This window comes from Lampetra planeri, unplaced genomic scaffold (assembly GCF_965212315.1).
Source record: "Lampetra planeri unplaced genomic scaffold, kcLamPlan1.2.h2 scaffold_201, whole genome shotgun sequence".
Classification (NCBI taxonomy): Eukaryota; Metazoa; Chordata; class Hyperoartia; order Petromyzontiformes; family Petromyzontidae; genus Lampetra; species Lampetra planeri.
The window spans coordinates 1-13730 of NW_027614765.1; positions in this window are offsets into that span (position 1 = coordinate 1).

The following is a 13730-nucleotide window of genomic DNA, read 5'->3' on the forward strand; positions in this document are numbered from 1 at the left end:
ACAACTACTACCACGAGCCACAACAACCACCACCACCAGCCACAACAACAACCACCACCACAACCACCACAAGCAACAACCACCACAACCACCAGCCACAACAACAACAACCACCACAACCACCAGCCACAACAACAACCACCACCACAACAACAACCACAACAACAACCACCACCACAACTACTACCACCAGCCACAACAACAACCACCACCACAACAACCACCACAAGCAACAACCACCACAACAACCACCAGCCACAACAACAACAACCACCACCACAACAACCACCACAATCGACGGCAACTGCCTTAAGCGTTAACGACATAAAATGTGTAAATAGTTAACGAAATAAAATGTTTAAAGACCGTACGGCTAAGTTATACAATGTGTCAACGGCAAACCCCGCCCCCCCCCCCGTATAAAATTCATTTTTTTTGTTAAAATAAAAATTAATAAATTAGGCGACCGACAATTATAAACACAAACGGCGGTAATGATAATAAACACGCGCAAAGAAATAATAAGAATTATAAAAATTATCGTTTCGTTCATGCTGCGAAGGTAAACAGAGCGATCGTAACAACCTCAACTCCGCCGCCACCAATGAAATCTCGCGATCTTCAACACGAGAACTCTGAAGTCTCGCGATAGCTCCCCCCCCCCCCCACGAGTGTCGCCTTATATAACCTCGGTGTGACCCCCACCCTTCACCCCTCACCCCCCCACCCACCACCACCACACAAAGCTCGCTCCCGATTGGTCAGCTCACGCCCCGCCCCGCCCCGCCCCGCCCGCCCGCCCCGCCCGCCCCCACCCCTCCCCAATTTTGCAACTTTCGGTAAAGTCACGTAGATAGAAACGAAAACAAATCTAAAAATCTAAAATATACAAATAATAAAAATAAGAAAATGAAGTCAACATTAAAATAATAAAAGAAAAAATCTAAATAATACATTTAAAATAATACAAGCAAAAAACCCGCAATAAAACGAGCGCGCGCTTTGAGTGGTTTAGCCTCCAGTGCCGACTCCTCCCCCCGTCCTAATTTGCATATAAGCCTAAGCGTGTTTTTACCTTTTAATTGTTTTAAATTTCTTTTTTATTCTTTTTATTTTTATTCACTTCATTTTATATTCTTATTTGTTTCTGTCTACGTGGCTTTACCGACAGAACCAAATAATATTTTATGAAAGCGGTGTGGCTTTTAAAATGGGAGAGGGGAGTTAAAAATTGAATCGAATCGACTGTTCGGTGAATCTGAATAAATAATTTAAACTGGAGGTAATCGATAGCTGTCAATGCCTTATCAATGCCCAAACTTATTACAGACTAAGTCAGACCTTATTGATCACCCCTTTGCCCCTTTATAAATCTCAACGTTCATCCTATACACTACACTATACTGCATTATACACTACATTATACACTACACTATACACGACACTATACACTACACTATACACTAAACTATACTACATTATATACTACATTATACACTACATTATACACTACACTATACACTATGCTATACTACATTATACACTACACTATACACGACACTATACACTATACTACACACTGCACTACTATACACTACACTATACACTACACACTACTATACACTACACTATACACTACACACTACTATACACCACACTATACACTACACTGCTATACACAACACTCTCCACTACACTACTAAAAACTACACTATCCACTGCTACACACTACACTACACACTCCACTACAACACACTACACATTACACTACACTACGATATACTACACTATACACTACACTACTATGTTGACTACCTCGCCTGGTACACAGGAGGTCGTGGGTTCAATCCCAGAAACTGAGAGATGTTGACTACCTCGCCTGGTACGCAGGAGGTCGTTGGTTCAATCCCAGATCCTGAGAGATGTTGACTACCTCGCCTGGTACACAGGAGGTCGTTGGTTCAATCCCAGACCCTGAGAGATGTTGACTACCTCGCCTGGTACGTAAGAGGTCGTTGGTTCAATCCCAGACCCTGAGAGATGTTGACTACCTCGCCTGGTACACAGGAGGTCGTTGGTTCAATCCCAGACCCTGAGAGATGTTGACTACCTCGCCTGGTACGCAGGAGGTCGTTGGTTCAATCCCAGACCCTGAGAGATGTTGACTACCTCGCCTGGTACGCAGGAGGTCGTTGGTTCAATCCCAGACACTGAGAGATGTTGACTACCTCGCCTGGTACACAGGAGGTCGTTGGTTCAATCCCAGACACTGAGAGATGTTGACTACCTCGCCTGGTACGCAGGAGGTCGTTGGTTCAATCCCAGATCCTGAGAGATGTTGACTACCTCGCCTGGTACACAGGAGGTCGTTGGTTCAATCCCAGACCCTGAGAGATGTTGACTACCTCGCCTGGTACGCAGGAGGTCGTTGGTTCAATCCCAGATCCTGAGAGATGTTGACTACCTCGCCTGGTACGCAGGAGGTCGTTGGTTCAATCCCAGGCACTGAGAGATGTTGACTACCTCGCCTGGTACACAGGAGGTCGTTGGTTCAATCCCAGACACTGAGAGATGTTGACTACCTCGCCTGGTACACAGGGGGTCGTGGGTTCAATCCCAGACACTGAGAGATGTTAACTCTCCAGCAGTGGATTGACCATGGCTGATAATGATGGTACCGATGGTTATTTAAATTATCTTTTTACCATCTACAATCTGATTATCCTGCCTATTGTTGTGCATATCATTATATCATTATCATCATCAGAGTTTTTACTCTATGAGATCTCTTTTACCAGTGGCAAAATATAGTAGTAGGTTTTTACACTTTTAAACTGGTACAAAACTGACACCTTTTTTCAAGGCATCATGTTTGTCATCTGGTCCAACACCAATGGGGACTAGGCTCTAAAGAAAGCCGTCTCGGGTGTGCACCAATCAACTTCAAGGACAGTGCATATTATTATCATGATCAGAGTTGCTTCTTTTTGTTTGCTTTTTTGACTACTTGTGTTGTGGTCATTGCAAACATGATGCCTTGAATAAAGGTGTCAGTTTTGTACCAGTTTAAAAGGGTAAAAACCTACTACTATCATCAGAGTTGTTTCTTTTTGTTTGCATTTCCACTGCTTGTGTTGTGGTCATTGCAAACATGATGCCTTGAATAAAGGTGTCAGTTTTGTACCAGTTTAAAAGGGTAAAAACCTACTACTATCATCAGAGTTGTTTCTTTTTGTTTGCATTTCGACTGCTTGTGTTGTGGTCATTGCAAACATGATGCCTTGAATAAAGGTGTCAGTTTTGTACCAGTTGAAAGGGTAAAAACCTACTACAATTGTTGTTTCGTCGTCATATTTCACGATCCATTCTCTTTGTTTTTTTTCAAATTATTTTTCAATTATTTCTAAGCAGCTCCCTCTGTCGATTTCTAACGGCAGAGGGCGCTGCTGCCTTTGCTGCGATATCCCAGATCCAGTGTGTCAGTCTGCTGCCAGGAGGATTGGTGATGTTACTGCTGATGCTGTGTGGGTCTCTAGCCTAGGGGCACCCCCAGTGAAAGCTGTCTCTGTGTGTCAGTCTGCTGCCAGGAGGATTGGTGATATTACTGCTGATGCTGTGTGGGTCTCTAGCCTAGGGGCACCCCCAGTGAAAGCTGTCTCTGTGTGTCAGTCTGCTGCCAGGAGGATTGGTGATGTTACTGCTGATGCTGTGTGGGTCTATAGCCTAGGGGCACCCCCAGTGAAAGCTGTCTCTGTGTGTCAGTCTGCTGCCAGGAGGATTGGTGATGTTACTGCTGATGCTGTGTGGGTCTCTAGCCTAGGGGCACCCCCAGTGAAAGCTGTCTTTGTGTGTCAGTCTGCTGCCAGGAGGATTGGTGATGTTACTGCTGATGCTGTGTGGGTCTCTAGCCTAGGGGCACCCCCAGTGAAAGCTGTCTCTCTGTGTCAGTCTGCTGCCAGGAGGATTGGTGATGTTACTGCTGATGCTGTGTGGGTCTCTAGCCTAGGGGCACCCCCAGTGAAAGCTGTCTCTGTGCGTCAGTCTGCTGCCAGGAGGATTGGTGATGTTACTGCTGATGCTGTGTGGGGTCTAGAGCCTAGGGGCACCCCCAGTGGCAGCTCTCTCTGTGTGTCAGTCTGCTGCCAGTAGCATGGTGATGTTACTGCTGATGCTGTGGGGTCTAGAGCCTAGGGGCACCCCCAGTGAAAGCTGTCTCTGTGCGTCAGTCTGCTGCCAGGAGGATTGGTGATGTTACTGCTGATGCTGTGTGGGTCTCTAGCCTAGGGGCACCCCCAGTGAAAGCTGTCTCTGTGTGTCAGTCTGCTGCCAGGAGGATTGGTGATGTTACTGCTGATGCTGTGTGGGTCTATAGCCTAGGGGCACCCCCAGTGAAAGCTGTCTCTGTGCGTCGTTCTGCTGCCAGGAGGATTGGTGATGTTACTGCTGATGCTGTGTGGGTCTCTAGCCTAGGGGCACCCCCAGTGAAAGCTGTCTCTGTGTGTCAGTCTGCTGCCAGGAGGACTTGGTGATGTTACTGCTGATGCTGTGGGGTCTAGAGCCTAGGGGCACCCCCAGTGAAAGCTGTCTCTCTGCGTCAGTCTGCTGCCAGGAGGATTGGTGATGTTACTGCTGATGCTGTGTGGGTCTAGAGCCTAGGGGCACCCCCAGTGAAAGCTGTCTCTCTGCGTCAGTCTGCTGCCAGGAGGATTGGTGATGTTACTGCTGATGCTGTGTGGGTCTCTAGCCTAGGGGCACCCCCAGTGAAAGCTGTCTCTGTGTGTCAGTCTGCTGCCAGGAGGATTGGTGATGTTACTGCTGATGCTGTGTGGGTCTCTAGCCTAGGGGCACCCCCAGTGAAAGCTGTCTCTGTGCGTCAGTCTGCTGCCAGGAGGATTGGTGATGTTACTGCTGATGCTGTGTGGGTCTAGAGCCTAGGGGCACCCCCAGTGAAAGCTGTCTCTGTGTGTCAGTCTGCTGCCAGTAGCAGGGTGATGTTACTGCTGATGCTGTGTGGGTCTATAGCCTAGGGGCACCCCCAGTGAAAGCTGTATCTGCGTCAGTCTGCTGCCAGGAGGATTGGTGATGTTACTGCTGATGCTGTGTGGGTCTAGAGCCTAGGGGCACCCCCAGTGAAAGCTGTCTCTCTGCGTCAGTCTGCTGCCAGGAGGATTGGTGATGTTACTGCTGATGCTGTGTGGGTCTCTAGCCTAGGGGCACCCCCAGTGAAAGCTGTCTCTGTGTGTCAGTCTGCTGCCAGGAGGATTGGTGATGTTACTGCTGATGCTGTGTGGGTCTCTAGCCTAGGGGCACCCCCAGTGAAAGCTGTCTCTGTGCGTCAGTCTGCTGCCAGGAGGATTGGTGATGTTACTGCTGATGCTGTGTGGGTCTAGAGCCTAGGGGCACCCCCAGTGAAAGCTGTCTCTCTGCGTCAGTCTGCTGCCAGGAGGATTGGTGATGTTACTGCTGATGCTGTGTGGGTCTAGAGCCTAGGGGCACCCCCAGTGAAAGCTGTCTCTCTGCGTCAGTCTGCTGCCAGGAGGATTGGTGATGTTACTGTTGATGCTGTGGGGTCTATAGCCTAGGGGCACCCCCAGTGAAAGCTGTCTCTCTGCGTCAGTCTGCTGCCAGGAGGATTGGTGATGTTACTGCTGATGCTGTGTGGGTCTAGAGCCTAGGGGCACCCCCAGTGGCAGCTCTCTCTGTGCATCAGTCTGCTGCCAGGAGGATTGGTGATGTTACTGCTGATGCTGTGTGGGTCTAGAGCCTAGGGGCACCCCCAGTGGCAGCTCTCTCTGTGTGTCAGTCTGCTGCCAGTAGTATGGTGATGTTACTGCTGATGCTGTGTGGGTCTAGAGCCTAGGGGCACCCCCAGTGAAAGCTGTCTCTGTGTGTCAGTCTGCTGCCAGTAGCAGGATGATATTACTGCTGATGCTGTGTGGGTCTAGAGCCTAGGGGCACCCCCAGTGAAAGCTGTCTCTCTGCGTCAGTCTGCTGCCAGGAGGATTGGTGATGTTACTGCTGATGCTGTGTGGGTCTCTAGCCTAGGGGCACCCCCAGTGAAAGCTGTCTCTCTGCGTCAGTCTGCTGCCAGGAGGATTGGTGATGTTACTGCTGATGCTGTGTGGGTCTCTAGCCTAAGGGCACCCCCAGTGAAAGCTGTCTCTGTGTGTCAGTCTGCTGCCAGTAGCAGGGTGATGTTACTGCTGATGCTGTGTGGGTCTAGAGCCTAGGGGCACCCCCAGTGAAAGCTGTCTCTCTGCGTCAGTCTGCTGCCAGGAGGATTGGTGATGTTACTGCTGATGCTGTGTGGGTCTCTAGCCTAGGGGCACCCCCAGTGAAAGCTGTCTCTGTGTGTCAGTCTGCTGCCAGGAGGATTGGTGATGTTACTGCTGATGCTGTGTGGGTCTCTAGCCTAAGGGCACCCCCAGTGAAAGCTGTCTCTGTGTGTCAGTCTGCTGCCAGGAGGATTGGTGATGTTACTGCTGATGCTGTGTGGGTCTATAGCCTAGGGGCACCCCCAGTGGCAGCTCTCTCTGTGCGTCAGTCTGCTGCCAGGAGGACTTGGTGATGTTACTGCTGATGCTGTGTGGGTCGAGCCAGTAACGGTGTAGTGTATAGTGTAGTGTATAGTGGTGTAGTGGGTAGTAGTGTAGTGTATAGTGTAGTGTATAGTAGTGTATAGTATAGTGTATAGTAGTGTAGTGTATAGTAGTGTAGTGTATAGTAGTGTAGTGTATAGTAGTGTAGTGTATAGTAGTGAATAGTAGTGTAGTGTATAGTAGTGTAGTTTATAGTAGTGTAGTGTATATTGTAGTGTATAGTAGTGTATATTAGTGTAGTGTATAGTTGTGTATATAGTGTAGTGTATAGTGTAGTGTATAGTAGTGTAGTGTATAGTGTAGTGTATAGTAGTGTATATTAGTGTAGTGTATAGTTGTGTATATAGTGTAGTGTATAGTGTAGTGTATAGTAGTGTAGTCTATAGTAGTGTATAGTAGTGTATATTAGTGTAGTGTATAGTAGTGTATAGTGTAGTGTATAGTAGTGTAGTGTATAGTGTAGTGTATAGTGTAGTGTATAGTAGTGTAGTGTATAGTAGTGTAGTGTATAGTAGTGTATAGTGTAGTGTATAGTAATGTAGTGTAGTGTATAGTAGTGTAGTGTATAGTGTAGTGTATAGTGTAGTGTATAGTAATGTAGTGTAGTATATAGTAGTGTAGTGTATAGTGTAGTGTATAGTAGTGTAGTGTATAGTAGTGTATAGTGTAGTGTATAGTGTAGTGTATAGTAATGTAGTGTAGTATATAGTAGTGTAGTGTATAGTGTAGTGTATAGTAGTGTAGTGTATAGTAGTGTAGTGTATAGTGTAGTGTATAGTGTAGTGTATAGTAATGTAGTGTAGTGTATAGTAGTGTAGTGTATAGTGTAGTGTATAGTAGTGTAGTGTATAGTAGTGTATAGTGTAGTGTATAGTAGTGAAGTATATAGTAGTGTATAGTGTAGTGTATAGTAGTGTAGTGTATAGTAGTGTAGTGTATAGTAGTGTATAGTGTAGTGTATAATAGTGTAGTGTATAGTGTAGTGTATAATAGTGTATTGTATAGTGTATAATAGTGTAGTATATAGTGTAGTGTATAGTAGTGTAGTGTATAGTAGTGTAGTGTATAGTGTAGTGTATAATAGTGTAGTGTATAGTGTAGTGTATAGTAGTGTAGTGTATAGTAGTGTAGTGTATAGTGTAGTGTATAGTAGTGTAGTATATAGTGTAGTATATAGTGTAGTGTATAGTGTAGTGTATAGTAGTGTAGTGTATAGTAGTGTAGTGTATAGTAGTGTAGTATATAGTGTAGTGTATAGTAGTGTAGTATATAGTGTAGTGTATAGTAGTGTAGTGTATAGTGTAGTGTATAGTAGTGTAGTATATAGTGTAGTGTATAGTAGTGTACTGTATAGTGTAGTGTATAGTGTAGTGTATAGTAGTGTAGTGTATAGTAGTGTAGCATATAGTGTAGTGTAGTAGTGTAGTGTATAGTGTAGTGTATAGTAGTGTAGTGTTTAGTAGTGTAGTGTATAGTGTAGTGTATAGTGTAGTATATAGTGTAGTGTATAGTAGCGTAGTATATAGTGTAGTGTACAGTGTAGTCTATAGTAGTGTAGTATATAGTGTAGTGTATAGTGTAGTGTATAGTGTAGTATATAGTGTAGTGTATAGTGTAGTGTATAGTGTAGTGTATAGTGTAGTGTATAGTAGTGTAGTATATAGTGTAGTGTATAGTGTAGTGTATAGTGTAGTATATAGTGTAGTGTATAGTGTAGTATATAGTGTAGTGTATAGTGTAGTGTATAGTGTAGTCTATAGTAGTGTAGTATATAGTGTAGTGTATAGTGTAGTGTATAGTGTAGTATATAGTGTAGTGTATAGTGTAGTATATAGTGTAGTGTATAGTGTAGTGTATAGTGTAGTGTATAGTAGCGTAGTATATAGTGTAGTGTATAGTGTAGTGTATAATAGTGTAGTATATAGTGTAGTGTATAGTAGTGTAGTGTATAGTAGTGTAGTGTATAGTAGTGTAGTATATAGTGTAGTGTTTAGTAGTGTAGTGTATAGTAGTGTAGTATATAGTGTAGTGTATAGTAGTGTAGTATATAGTGTAGTGTATAGTAGTCTAGTAGTGTAGTGTATAGCAGTGTAGTATATAGTGTAGTGTATAGTGTAGTCTATAGTAGTGTAGTATATAGTGTAGTGTATAGTAGTCTAGTAGTGTAGTGTATAGCAGTGTAGTATATAGTGTAGTGTTTAGTAGTGTAGTGTATAGTAGTGTAGTATATAGTGTAGTGTATAGTGTAGTCTATAGTAATGTAGTATATAGTGTAGTGTATAGTGTAGTCTATAGTAGTGTAGTATATAGTGTAGTGTATAGTAGTCTAGTAGTGTAGTGTATAGCAGTGTAGTAGTGTAGTATATAGTGTAGTGTATAGTGTAGTGTATAGTGTGGTGTATAATGTAGTGTATAGTAGTATAGTAGTGTAGTATATAGCGTAGTGTATAGTGTAGTCTATAGTAGTGTAGTATATAGTGTAGTGTATAGTGTAGTGTATAGTAGTGTAGTGTATAGTGTAGTGTATAGTGTAGTCTATAGTAGTGTAGTATATAGTGTAGTGTATAGTGTAGTGTATAGTAATGTAGTATATAGTGTAGTGTGCAGAAGTCGACTAAGTTCACACCTGCCGAGTACTCGACTGGGTTTCAGGAAGTCAGGTGTCACTCCACGCTGTTCCTCAACCTGTACCGCATCTTCCCCCCTCCTCCTCTTCCTCATTGACCTCCGAGTTGCATGAAGTTCTCCCGCCGATAAGCGCGGTTGGCTACGTGCATCGCGAAAGAAGTTTGACGTACACTACACTATACACTACACTACTATACACTACACTACACTATACACTACACTATACACTACACTACTATACACTACACTACTATATACTACTATACACTACACTATACACTACACTACTATACACTACACACATTACACTACTATACACTACACTATACACTACACTACTATACACTATACACTACACTAATATACACTACACTACTATACACTACACTACTATACGCTACACTACACACTACACTACTATACATTATACACTACACTACTATACACTACACTACTATACGCTACACTACTATACACTACACTATACACTACACTACTATACACTACTATACACTACACTACTATACACTACTATACACTATACTACTATACACTACTATACACTACACTACTATACACTACTATACACTATACTACTATACACTACTATACACTATACTACTATACACTACTATACACTACACTACTATACACTACTATACACTACACTATACATAATACTATACACTACTATACACTCCACTACTATACACTACACTATACACTACACTACTATACACTACTATACACTCCACTACTATACACTACACTATACACTACACTACACACGACACTACTATACACTACTATACACTACACTATACACTACACTACACACTACACTACTATACACTACACTACACACTACACTACACACTACACTACTCTACACTACACTATACACTATCATAGACTACACTATACACTACTATATACTACACTATACACTACACTATACACTACACTATACACTACACTACACACGACACTACTATACACTACTATACACTACACTACACACTACACTACACACTACACTACTCTACACTACACTATACACTATCATAGACTACACTATACACTACTATATACTACACTATACACTACACTACTATACACTACACTATCATACACTATACTATACACGACACTACTATACACTACACTATACGCTACACTACACACTACACTACTCTACACTACACTATACACTATCATAGACTACACTATACACTACACTATCATACACTACACTAGAGACTACACTATCATAGACTACACTATACACTACACTACTATACACTACACTATACACTAAAACTATCATAGACTACACTATACACTACACTACTATACTCTACACTATACACTACACTATACACTATCATAGACTACATTATACACTACACTAGACACTACACTATCATACACTACACTATACACTACACTACTATACACTACACTATACACTACACTATCATACACTACACTATACACTACACTATCATACACTACACTATACACTACACTATCATACACTACACTATACACTACACTACTATACACTACACTAGACACTACACGACTAAACACTACACGCCCGACCACCTTTGTCTCCCGAGTAGCGATACTTACACACCGCACCAGGTACTCATTTGATGCTGAGTCGACCTAGGGGAGGCCCAGGAACGGTTCAGATCATCTCCACTGTGTTGGCGTGAGCGGGACTCGAACTCGGGTCGCCAGGTTCGTAGCGCAGCGTGGCGCTAACCACTACACCCACCACTCCCCACTCATACACACACTCACACACATACACACACACATTCACACACACCACTCCCCACTCACACACACACAGACACACAACAACACAACAACAACCGCCATTCGCCACTAAGTGGCGGTGACGTCACCACGACGCTTGTGCCAGGCCACGTGCACCTTGAGGCTACCACCTGAAGTGTCGAACGCCCGCTGGCAGGAGGTCACGGGCCAGACCCAGCAGGTGCCACGGGTCGACTGACCGAGATGACCGAGATGACTGGCTGATGCACCACCTGTGCCCCCTACTGTGCCAACTTGCTGTGCTTTAGCCACCCGGCGCTCCGCTCGTTGTTGTGAGCGTCGCTCCTCCGCCCTCCGTTGTTGTTGGAGGGCGACTGCCTCCAACTGCCCAGTAGCGTCCTTCACGAGCCTCCTCCACTGAGGCCGATCTTGACACCGCTGGTACCAGTCATCGGCAAGTCCACTCAGCTCCACGTCCTCCTGTACCACATCACTCCATCTCTTCTCCAGCCCGTGCCGCGCCCGTTTAGCCCTGTTCAGGCACATGGTGGCTGGGCACGCGGTGGCTGGGCATGCGGGCTACATGACCCAGCCAACGCAGCCTTGCCTGCCGGAGGAGCTCACCGATGGGACTTTGCCCAGATCTTTCAAGGATTTGTGAGCTCCTCACACAATCCAGCCTGGTTAAACCCAGCATGGATCGTAGGCAGGCCAGCCTAAATGTGTCTAACCGGCGAAGATGTTCCATTAGGGGTGTCCACGTTTTGCAAGCGTAGAGAAGGAAGGGAATGACACACAGACACACACACAGACACACACACAGACACACACACAGACACACACATTGACGCACACACTGACACACACAGACACACACACTGATACACACTGACACACACAGACACACACACACTGACACAGACACGCACAGTGACACACACCGACACCCTGACACACACACTGACACACACAAACAGACACACACTGACTAACACACACTGACACACACACACAGCCACAGTGACACACACACAGACACACTGACACACACAGACACAGTGACACACACATACAGACACAGTGACACTCTGACACACACTGACACACACACTGACACACACTGACACACACACAGACACAGTGACACACACACAGACACAGTGACACACACACAGACACAGTGACACGCTGACACACACACTGATACACACACACAGACACACACACTGATACACACTGACACACACAGACACACACACACTGACACAGACACGCACAGTGACACACACCGACACCCTGACACACACACTGACACACACAAACAGACACACACTGACTAACACACACTGACACACACACACAGCCACAGTGACACACACACAGACACACTGACACACACAGACACAGTGACACACACATACAGACACAGTGACACTCTGACACACACACTGACACACACACTGACACACACTGACACACACACAGACACAGTGACACACACACAGACACAGTGACACACACACAGACAAAGTGACACGCTGACACACACACTGATACACACACACAGACACACACACTGATACACACTGACACACACAGACACACACACACTGACACAGACACGCACAGTGACACACACCGACACCCTGACACACACACTGACACACACAAACAGACACACACTGACTAACACACACTGACACACACACACAGCCACAGTGACACACACACAGACACACTGACACACACAGACACAGTGACACACACATACAGACACAGTGACACTCTGACACACACACTGACACACACACTCACACACACACAGACACAGTGACACACACACAGACACAGTGACACACACATACAGACACAGTGACACGCTGACACACACACTGATACACACATACAGACACAGTGACACACTGACACACACACTGACACACACACTCACACACACTGACACACACACAGACACAGTGACACACACACAGACACAGTGACACACACATACAGACACAGTGACACGCTGACACACACACTGATACACACATACAGACACAGTGACACACTGACACACACACTGACACACACACACTGACACACACACACAGACACACACACTGACACAGAAACGTAGAGGCGCGGGGGGGGGGTCAAGTGAATGTTTGACACCCACGCGGTAACCTTTAGCCGCCGTGCGGTTTGTACGCACCAACGCAAAATGGTCAATTTTTTTTATTATTAAAAACTATGTTTTTTTTTCTATTTCTGTAATACGCTGTGAACGTGACGAGATGTGAATGCTTCATTTATTTACGTTGAACTTTAACGGGGACCCACACCGCAAACGGTTAACGGTTAACGGTTTCCCCCCTCCCCCCCGCCAAACCGGTTCAACAGAACCGTCAAACGGCCGGCTGTGTGGCGACTCCTGATTGGACAATCGCCTCAAGCGGGTCAGTTGCCCCTCCCCCCTCCCCCTAAATTTCACCCCCCCCCCCCCAATTTCCTCACCCCCCCCCCCCCACAAATTCCCCCCCCCCACCCCACCTCGTAAAGAGACAGCGCTGATTGGCTGAGGCCTGCAGCGAACGGTGGGGGTGGTGGGGGGGACCTGGACTCGGCAACCAATCAGCGGTGTTAATTATGGGGCGCGCGGGGGAGGGGGAGGCTGGGCGGGGGGGGAGTGTGGGGTGCGCGCGCAGCCAATCAGCG